The 10123-nt window shown below is 44.3% G+C and overlaps 1 protein-coding gene across 3 annotated transcripts in view; it reads right to left on the reverse strand.

Moving 5' to 3' along the window:
* Positions 1–9507, reverse strand: part of lhfpl2a (LHFPL tetraspan subfamily member 2a) — a 64926-nt gene extending 55419 nt beyond the window's left edge. For 2 of the 3 annotated variants that reach the window (XM_064942990.1, XM_064942989.1), the window contains exon 1: positions 9245–9507. The gene's annotated coding sequence lies outside the window, so the exon portion shown is untranslated. Of the gene's footprint in view, positions 1–9240 lie in introns of all 3 variants that reach the window. The other variant, XM_064942987.1, reaches the window with a different exon arrangement.
* Between the last annotated feature and the right edge of the window lie 616 nt (positions 9508–10123).

Consider the following 10123-nt stretch of genomic DNA (forward strand, 5'->3'; position numbering starts at 1 on the left):
AAGGCAGTTTGCCAAATTTCTTCCCTGCTAGAGCTGCCCTGGTAAACTGTAAGTTATATTATTGTGAAGTGTAAATGTCTAGGAGCAACAATGGCTCAGCCGCAAAGTGGTAGGCCACACAAGCTCACAGAACGGGACCACCGAGTGCTGAAGCGCATAGCTCGTAAAAATAGTCTGTCCTCGGTTGCAACAAGAACTGTTCATTAGGAGCTTCATGAAATGGGTTTCCATTTGCAGAGCAGCCGCACGCAAGTCTAAGATCACCATGCACATTGCCAAGCGGAGGCTGGAGGGGTGTACAGCTCACGGCCATTGGACTCTGGAGCAGAGGAAACGCGTTCTTTGGAGTGATGAATCACGCTTCACCATGTGGCAGTTCGATGGACAAATCTGGGTTTGGCGGATGCCGGAGAACGCTACCTGCCCGAATACATAGTGCCAACTGTAAAGTTTGGTGGAGGAGGAATAATGATCTGGGGCTGTTTTTCATGGTTTGGGCTAGGCCCCTTAGTTCCAGTGAAGGGAAATCTTAACGCTTCAGCATACAATGACATTCTAGACGATTCTGTGTATCCAACTTTGTTTCAGCATGACAATGCCCCCGTGCACAAAGCAAAGTCGATACAGAAATTGTTTGTCGAGATCAGTGTGAAAGAAATTGACTGGCCTGCACAGAGCCCAGACCCCAACGGACACCTTTGAGATGAACTGGAACGCTGACTGTGAGCCAGGACTAATATCAGTGCCCAACCTCACTAATGCTGTTGTGGCTGAATGGAAGCAAGTCCCCGCACCAATGTTCCAACATCTAGTGGAAAGCCTTCGAGGTTGTTATAGCAGCAAAAGGGATACTAACCCCATATTAATGCACATGATTGATTGTGGAATGAAATGTTTGACAAACAGGTGTCCACATACTTTTGGTCATGTAGTATATCCTTGAGCCAGCCAACAGGCAGGCCCACTGAACTAATGTAGCCTCCAAAGAAGCCTCCCTGACATAAGTAGACCAGGTTTAAAGACAATGGAAGAGGGAGGTGAGCTGGAGGTGAAGCTGAAACTGTGTCAGTTCTTTCAGTGTTTGTTTACTTCCTGAAAGTGTGTCAGTGTCCGGCTGCCCGTACAACACCTGAGATTTCATCGAACAGGATACATCTGCCGATTAGGAGAGGAGAGGCAGTGTGGTGGTGAGAACTGCTTTGGCAAATTCCAGCTAAGTTAAATTAGTCCTGTATTCATATGAGACTGAGAGGGGTATGAGGTCCAGGGCCCTTGGGACACAGTGGTGTTTTATGTGGGTTTAACTAGGCGTATGGCCATTGCTAACAATCAGACTGCATCTGTCTCTGTGTGTGCAGCATCGTCTGTCTCTTAAAATCTCCCAGTTTGTCCTTGGGCAGTCTGACATGAAGAATTAGAGACAATAAAAACAAGCTTAAAATTTTTGTGAATCATATTAGGCATGGTCATGTGTGAGTGCATGTAAGTGTACGTGTGTATGTGTGTGTCTCTAGTCCTCTGGTATTACAACGCTATATCTCGCCCCTGTCCGGTCCAGTGTGAGTTCTCTCCAGTCACCTGCAGCAGCAGGAGCAGCAGCCAACCCTGGAGACTCTTTCTCTCAACTACAAATCCATTCACCGCTGCACACACCATTAAGATAACCCCATACATTACACAGAGAAGGCCTGGTACACACCATTACCCTGGCCTATATACAGAGAGACCTGCTACACACCATTACCCTGGCCTATATACAGAGAGACCTGATACACACCATAACCCTGGCCTATATACAGAGAGACCTGATACACACCATAACCCTGGCCTATACACAGAGAGACCTGCTACACACCATTACCCTGGCCTATACACAGAGAGAGACATGGTACACACCATTACTCTGGCCTATACACAGAGACCATAGATCAGGGCTTTAGGTTTCCAGTCAATATGAGTGTAAACAGTGGGCCTAATTCAAAAACACTTTCTAAACAACACTAGCTCTCAGGGATTATTTTATTGCACTATGAGAATTTCCATTTGGATTGATTAGACATAATCAATGGAAATCAATAGAAACATATTTACTATGTGAAACTACACAAAACCTCCTGCAGGGCCCAGGCCACTCAGTCACAATGACTGAACTATCCCCCTCTGTTTAGGACCTGGCCTTCTCCGTCTCCATGACTACCCTACCATAGTTTATCACCTGCAGCTATGACCTTGTGCCGATGTCATAGCGCAAGTCACCAACTGCAATTTCATATAAAAACAATAAAACAAGTCTCAAATATTAGGAAAATGTCTATACATTTCAGCTGTTTGAAAAACATTGCTCTGCTATTACAATTCATACAGAGGAGTGCTGGGTTGAACGTGATAATTCAGTTTACACTAAACTGCCCTGCTAGGAGGTGGGCAGCTGTTGGACGAGACATGAGACATTTGCAAGTTACAGTCAAAGGCAGCGTGTGAGTTTCAAATTAGGGAAAACAACAACAAAAAATCACAAAGATAATCACCTTCATGATTAAGTATTGCATGCATCTATCATCACATTTTCAGACTTATGTAAGTTAGTCTACTATTCCTAATGTGATGAGTAGATTGGATAGTCATAAGTTATGCTAATAACATTACTGACTCACTGTTCGTAAAGAAAGACCATTCTGCTTTTCTTCTCTTTTCTTTGCACATATCCAGAGCTCAGCCCTAGCTAGAAAAGGCTGAGAAAAATGTGCACTTTTATAAAGACATTTCATGCAATTCAACTCACTTTACTCTCCACGACTGAAGCCAAAAGCTAAATCTTCAATACCACAAAAATGACAGAGTAAGCTAATCTGCTGACACTGACAAACAGAGATGAATAAAAACAACTGTATCTCAATTGGAACCATCAAATCAAGGCCTATGAAAAGAGGAGACATATCTAGCTGGAGGAGGAAATGATTGTCCTAAAAAAAAACTTTCCAGGAGCATGGACTCACCCAATGATAGACAGTGAATATGTAAACTCAACAGGGATATAGCCGATGCTCTCTGCTATAGAGCCAATAAGATAGGCTATTGAGCGAACAGTTGCCTATTGGTAGTTGCACATTTTCATAGCCTAACTAAAGACAGGTTAGAGTTGCCTATTTTAGACACTTTATACTGACAGTCACAAATCAACAATCTGTGCGTTTCCAGACTGTGTGCTTCCCGGATTGTAGGTTATGTTCTGGCCTACAATAAACGATTTATTAAAATAAGCTAATGATCCTCTGTGGATAAATCATGCTCTCTGGTGTAGTGATTTTATGGATTGTATAAATATTTTTATAGACAGGAGTCTATAAAAATACTATTCAGTTTGAATGAGTCATCTAACACTAGACTGGAAGAAGACAGCCTGTCTTTTGAGAGAGAGAGAGAGAGAGAGAGAGGCCGAGAGAGAGAGAGGCCGAGAGAGAGAGAGGCCGAGAGAGAGAGACAGACAGACAGAGAGACAGAGAGAGAGAGAGAGACAGAGAGAGAGACAGACAGAGAGACAGAGAGACCGAGAGAGAGATAGAGAGAGACCGTTATGGCAGTTGGTTTGTGATTGTAGCGCTATGACATCGACACTAGGCCCTAGCTGCAGGTGATAAACTATGGTAGGGTAGTGGAGATGGAGAAGGCCAGGTCCTAAAAAGAGGGGGACAGTTCAGTCATTCTGAGTGATGTGGCCGGGGCCCTGCAGGAGGTTTTTCACCGAGGCCCTGCACGAGTTGTCAGAGCTTGATTAGACTTCTTGACTTCGACAGCAGGGTGGAGTTGATTTCTGTATCAACAGTGAAGCAGTTCTATCTTTCAGATATAAACCAGTAACGAACGACAACACAAAGCATTCATATCCCAAAGTCTGACTAACAACTACAATCATGTAGCCTGTCATCTTCAACACCAGTATAAAACCCGACACAAAGCATATCTATCATAATCAGACGCACACTATATGATAATATCTTTACCGCCAGGCACAGAGGGCCAGGTGTCGCTGATTGGCTGTAATCTCTCTCCTCATTAGCATACAGCTGTTAGGCTGTATGAGTTCCAGACTTGAGTTCCAGCCAATCAATACCCATAAACCCCAGACAGAAAATCTGCTACCATGGCAACCTAAGGATGGCTGAAAGGATCATTCTACAAGGAACAAAGAATTTGCATTGTTATTAAGTGTCATAGTCATATTGGCAATAAGGAAACCAGTTTAAGTGGACCACAGGACTCCCAGTTGTATACACTGAGCATGTTAAATGCAGAAATAACATAGCCACACAGTTTTTGCCACACCAAGTGGAAATACAAACAAATAATCTGAAACTAAATTCTATGATAAATCAGCTGAGAAAGGCTACTGTCTGTCTATTGTGTGAGCACCACCCTGCTGGTTTCCCAGTAAAGGCACCAGGCTGGGGGCCAGCAGGGGCCAGAAAGGGGTCGGGAGTTTTGTACCCCCAGCAGAGCCTCATCTCTGGGGGCCACGGGACCCAAAGGACAGCGGGAGAGGAGGAAAACTTTGTCAGACAAAAGAGTGAAAAGTAAAGTACACTCAGGGAGAGAGAGTAAGAGAGGAGAAGCGAGTGATTAACGCAAACGCTGCCTAATCTTATCAGTGTGCATGACTGCCCTAGAGAAGAGAGAGAGAGAAGGGAAATACCTGTGTGCCATCCCAGCAGTAAGATTTGTGACCTGCTGCCCCAAGAAAAGGGCAACCTGTGAAAAACAAACACCATTGTAAATTCAACCCATATTTATGTTAATTTATTTCCCCTTTTGTACTTTAACTATTTGCACATCTTTACAACACTGTATATAAACATAATATGACATTTGAAATGTCTCTATTCTTTGGAACTTCTGTGAGTGTAATGTCTACTGTTAATTTTTATTGTTTATTTCGCTTTTGTTTATTGTCTATTTCACTTGTTTTGGCAATGTAAACACATGCTTCCCATGTCAATACATCCCTTTGAATGGAATTGAATTGAGAGAGAGGCTGAAACAGAGAAGGAATGTGGCATTCACTCATCTACACAGGTATTTTCATTACTATGATCAAGTGAACATGACTCTGAGCAGGATGGTTGTGAAATCTATAGAGAAACTCTTCATCTTCTCTAGGCCATCATAGAACATTTCATCACTTGAGCTGCTTCCACTCCTTTGACCTCTCACATAGCACTGGCCTGCCATAACACCACTATAACACATACACACTGTACACACGCATACACACACACAAACACGCACACGCATGCACACACACACACACACACAAACACGCACATGCATGCACACACTCACACACACACGCACACACACACGCGCAGACACATGCACACACACACACACAAACACGCAGACGCATGCACACACACACACACACACACACAAACACGCAGACGCATGCACATACACACACAAATAAGGAGAGAGGACAATAGTCTTCCCATTCTACTGCTCTCCTTTTCCACTCTGCTCTGCTGCTGAATAACAGTGAGAGAGACTTTTCCAGAGACACTTGTATGAGGTAGGCCACCTCATCTCCCAACCCTCCCAACTCTCTGTGGGTCTATAAAGCCATCGGATAGACAGACGCTTTTAATTCAATCACAACTGCTCCTTTTTGGAGGCTGGGACGGAAAACGTCCTAACGTAATGTGACCCAGTTAGAGTCAGTCAGTAGGTCTGCCTGCCTGTGTTCCAAAGCAGCCCTCCTCAGAGGCAGTATGGCGGTTGCATTGCCAATTAGCGGATCTTCAGGAAACAAGACACGCTGAAAACGATTAACTTCACGTGTTGGATTGATTAGAGCACTTCCTGGGGTTTGTTGTTGAAAGACTTCTAGCCGACCAACTCGCACACAAAAATCTAAGAATATAGAGGGGGGGGGGGGACAATGACGATGTCAAAAACAGATGTAGCAGTGAGTCAGTGAAAGTGAAAATGATCATTGTTTGTTACTGTCCCCCTCCTGCATCTGGAACACTTTAGTTTGAAGGAGTATAATGCAAACAGTGGTTGAAGGGGCTGACCAGTACTGAAAACCAGAACTTCTCTACAGCTTGAGTAACGGCATCTCTTATAGAACACCAGCTTTAAACTTGAAACCCTGGTGTGGTAAAATAGGAGTAAAAAAAATGGAGTACGGAGTATTAATGGTTCCTTTTTAATTCCCCTTCAGGCAATCTGATACAAACCACACAGCTTTGTTATCAGGACTATCTCCTCTAGTAGTGGGTAGTGGGGTCCTGTGGTGCCAAACAACAGATGTTGGACCTTGCCTCCACACTACTGCCTCACCCCTGACCCCACAGACTCCATTTAATAACCCAATTTTACAGGCCTTGTCACACCAAGCCTGTGGTCTGGCCTCGGGTTTCATGCACACACTGATAGAGACGGGATCAGATTTCGGCTAAGAGCCCGCTCCAAATATTGATGTTAACATATTCATTATAGCAAATGTTTATATTTGGAAAAGGCCCGACCACTGTGGGCTTTGAGAAGGTGTGTATGTGTACCACTGCACCAAAACCTCCAATTGAAAGTTGCTTTAAGCATCGCCATGCCAAAGGGGAACATATTGACGAAAACTATAAAGTGAGGTCAGGGGCCTGGTCTAATGACACACACACACACAGACGATATCATCAAAGAGCAGAAAAGCTGAAGTTTAGAGAGCAGACTATTTGGTCTGTATGGAGCAGACTATGTGGTCTGTATGAACTGGTTGCCAGTCAAAGACGAAGAGGTTTTATGTGACGTTAAAAGAATCGCCAACTGCACCCACACAGCACCAAGCAGGCCGGGGAAAAAAGAGCAGAGGCTGGTAAGATTTTTTCCACTCTTTGATAATTTACCATTCTGTTTAGGCAAAGGAAGAAGAACAAAAAAACAACATTAAATAACTTTTCTGCACTCCTAGCCTGCACTCCTAGCCTGCACTCCTAGCCTGCACTCCTAGCCTGCACTCCTAGACTGCACTCCTAGACTGCACTCCTAGACTGCACTCCTAGCCTGCACTCCTAGCCTGCACTCCTAGCCTGCACTCCTAGCCTGCACTCCTAGCCTGCACTCCTAGCCTGCACTCCTAGACTGCACTCCTAGACTGCACTCCTAGACTGCACTCCTAGCCTGCACTCCTAGCCTGCACTCCTAGCCTGCACTCCTAGCCTGCACTCCTAGCCTGCACTCCTAGTCTGCACTCCTAGCCTGTACTCCTAGCCTGCACTCCTAGCCTGCACTCCTAGCCTGTACTCCTAGCCTGCACTCCTAGCCTGTACTCCTAGCCTGCACTCCTAGTCTGCACTCCTAGCCTGTACTCCTAGTCTGCACTCCTATGCCTGTACTCCTAGCCTGCACTCCTAGCCTGCCAAGGCATCCAGCAGTAGGATGCTTGTATTTTCCCCTTTTCTTGAGGTCAGAGCTGAATAGAGCAGACCAGAGGAACATTCTCCAGCCTTCTCCAGCAGGACTGTAATGATTGAAGTCTGTTTTATTCTGGTTTTTTTATTGGTCCAAACACGGAACCCTGAGGGACACCACGTGCCTCAGCCCTCCAGCTCTAGCCACTGCCAGTGGTCCAACGGCTGTCATTTTTATTCTTAGATACTGTAAAATAACCCATTCGATGATGCCATTAAACTTCTAAACCACAACTGGGTGCCCGTTAAAGATGGTGATAAAGAAATTGCGTCAAACAAACATACCAGGAAGGAAAGTGTCAACTTGAGATCGAGACCACACAGTGACTGTGCTGCAGCCAGAGACTGCCACGCATCCACGGTTGGCTATAATGTGACAATGAATGGCAGCATATTTAGCAATTCACATTAAAGGTCCTGTCTTTCTAAATGTGTATTCATGCAAGTACAGTGACGGGAAAGAGAGAGAAGAAAAATAAAGTGCAACACAGCGAATTCAAACTTAACACCGGGACTAGAACTGTTCTCTTAGGTGAATGGCTATTGATTACCTACTGACCGTTGCTATACAGTACACACTCCATCAATGGCTTGAGCCTTGGGACAAGAACAAGCATTCTCATTCAATACATTGCCACATCCATTATTCACACAAATCGGTATTTCACTGCAGCATTTCAGTTTGGATTCTTTAGACAATTGTATTGGCTGCCAACTCCCCCTGCAGAGTTATGGGCTGGCTAACAAAGGAAAGGGGAGGGGGTCAGGCTGGCCTATAAATGAGATCTCATATATGGGATGTTTTTTTTATGTGACACAATCTCTATATCCTGACTATATGACAATACAGGGGTCCAAAAGCTTCACCTTAGTTGGTAATCTAATATTTCTTACCCCCCAGGGCTCTCGCACACTAAGGTTTACACAAGCGTGTACGAGCACACACACAGGTGGAATCTGTTTTCAGGTTGCTGGTTGGAAGTGGGGGAAGGGGTGTGAGGTCAGAAACTTCCATCTCATGAGCCCCTCTAGGAAAGATCTTTAGACTTCCTCAGTTTGTCATGAGCTAGTCATTCAGTTTGACCAGTCAACAGTCTAAATGCAGGTTTAGATATTCAAAATCACAGTTCAGGGAGTTGCCTCTGGACCATTTTGAGATCCGCCAAACTGTCCATTCACTAGGTCAGAGAGAAAAACAGCTACATCTGCCTCAGTCGCAACCACGTCTGCTTTGTTTACATTATGAGTTCACTGTTAGTTGTATATAAATAGGCTAATGTGTTTTGACATGAAATGTCATTCATTGTGATGGCAATTGACTTTCCTTTGTGTCATATTACTGATGTGTCAATAATTAATTTGACAGTTCATTTGACAAGAGAGAAGCTTTGCTAAAATAACTATTATACATAGACCTATTACTAACATTAATAACGTGATAACGGCAACAGCTGATTGTATTCGTGTCAGCAAAAAAAAGAATGGAAAAGTATGCTAGAATGTGCAACGTTGCCTGGCAAACTATTCGTCATTCTGGTCGGCTTTCCTGCCACGAGTTTCCCCTTCAGCGACTGGGGAAAACGCCGAACCAGCAGCTTTCTGACAAATGAAAGTAATTAGGCCTACATTTACAATGAAATTAACATAGCTCAAAAGTAGGCTGAGCGTTGTTGGAAATTTGAAAAGTGGGAAACGAAGTGAATAGGAAATCTGTGTAGAAATATAATGGGAAGAATAGACGAAAAGCGTATTGAAATGCAGAAGAAATCCTTTCCCTTACTTACGAATAGGTTTTCCAGGTTGTGCAAAACGTCCGGCGTTCAATATGCTCGCTTTCCAATAAAAAATCCAACGAGCCTAAATATTTTTTTGAAAACCGCTGTCTTTGGGTTAGAAGTTTTCCTTTTGGATAACGCCGGTGTGTTTCTTCGACCCACACGACTCCTTGGTCCAAGTGTCTTCCTCCCCCACGCTCTCTGTGACCACGGATAACAGAGCTGCGAGCCTTTTTCTCCAGACCAGCATGCCTACATTTGGGAGCTAGTGACGTTATCCTCCTGTTAGCATTTAATGTCTCTGTCTCGCTCTCTCTCCCCCCCCCCCTCTCTCAATTAAATTAAATTCAAATGGTTTTATTGGCATGGGAAACACGTTTACATTGCCAAAGCAAATTGCTCTATCTCAGCCCTTTATTATCTGCCCTACATCCCCTATATTTGCCATAGAGACCCTATATCTGCCCTACATGCCCTATATCTGTTCTATATGTCCTATATCTCTACTACAAAATTAAATCTAGAATCGGCTTCCTATTTCGCAAACAAAGCATCCTTAACTCATGCTGCCAAACATACCCGTGTAAAACTGACTATCCTACCGATCTTTGACCTTGGAGATGTAATTTACAAAATAGCCTCCAACACTCTACTCAGCAAATTGGATGCAGTCTATCACAGTGCCATCTGTTTCATCACAAAAGCCCCATATACTACCAACCACTGCGACCTGTATGCCCTCGTTGGCTGGCCCTCGCTTCATATTCATCGCCAAACCCATTGGCTCCAGGTCATCTAGAAGTCTTTGCTAGGTAAAGCCCCGCCTTATCTCAGCTCACTGGTCACCATAGCAGCACCCACCCATAGCACCGCTACAGCAGGTATATT

Source organism: Oncorhynchus masou, chromosome 28, assembly GCF_036934945.1.
Source record: "Oncorhynchus masou masou isolate Uvic2021 chromosome 28, UVic_Omas_1.1, whole genome shotgun sequence".
NCBI classification, from domain to species: Eukaryota; Metazoa; Chordata; class Actinopteri; order Salmoniformes; family Salmonidae; genus Oncorhynchus; species Oncorhynchus masou.